Genomic DNA, 659 nt, shown 5'->3' with positions numbered 1-659 from the left:
ATGAGGACGAGAATGAGAATGAGGATAGGATGACGATGAGGTTAGGATGAGGATGAGGATGAGAATGAGGATAGGAGGAGGATGAGGATGAGGATAGGATGAGGAGGAGGATGAGGACAGGATGAGGACGAGCATGAGGAGGAGGATAGGATGAGGAAAAGGAAAAGGATGAGGATAGTATGAGGATGAGAATGAGGATGAGGATAGGATGAAAAGGAGGATGATGATGAGGAAGAGGATGAGGATAGGATGTGGACGTGATTGAGGTTGAGGATAGGATGAGGAGGAGGATGAGCATGAGGATAGGATGACGACCTGAGTGAGGATGAGGATGAGGAAGAGGATGAGGTTAGGATGAGGATGAGGATAGGATGAGGACGAGAATGAGGAAGTGGATGAGGACAAGGAAGAGGGTAGGAGGAGGATGAGGACAGGTTTAGGATGAGGATGAGGAAGAGGATGAGGATAAGGAGGAGGATAGGATGAGGACGATAATGAGGAGTAGAATGAGGTAGAGGATGAGGATAGTATGAGGAGGAGGATGAGGATGAGGATGAGGAAGAGGATGAGGACGAGAATTAGGATGAGGATAGGATGAGGAGGAGGATGAGGATGAGGATAGGATGAGGACGAGAATGAGGATGAGGATAGGATGAGGA

The sequence above is a fragment of the Lupinus angustifolius genome, unplaced genomic scaffold (assembly GCF_001865875.1).
Source record: "Lupinus angustifolius cultivar Tanjil unplaced genomic scaffold, LupAngTanjil_v1.0 Scaffold_514, whole genome shotgun sequence".
Lineage (NCBI taxonomy): Eukaryota > Viridiplantae > Streptophyta > Magnoliopsida > Fabales > Fabaceae > Lupinus > Lupinus angustifolius.
The sequence above is the reverse complement of the archived record's forward strand: the minus strand, read 5'-3'. Positions refer to the sequence as shown.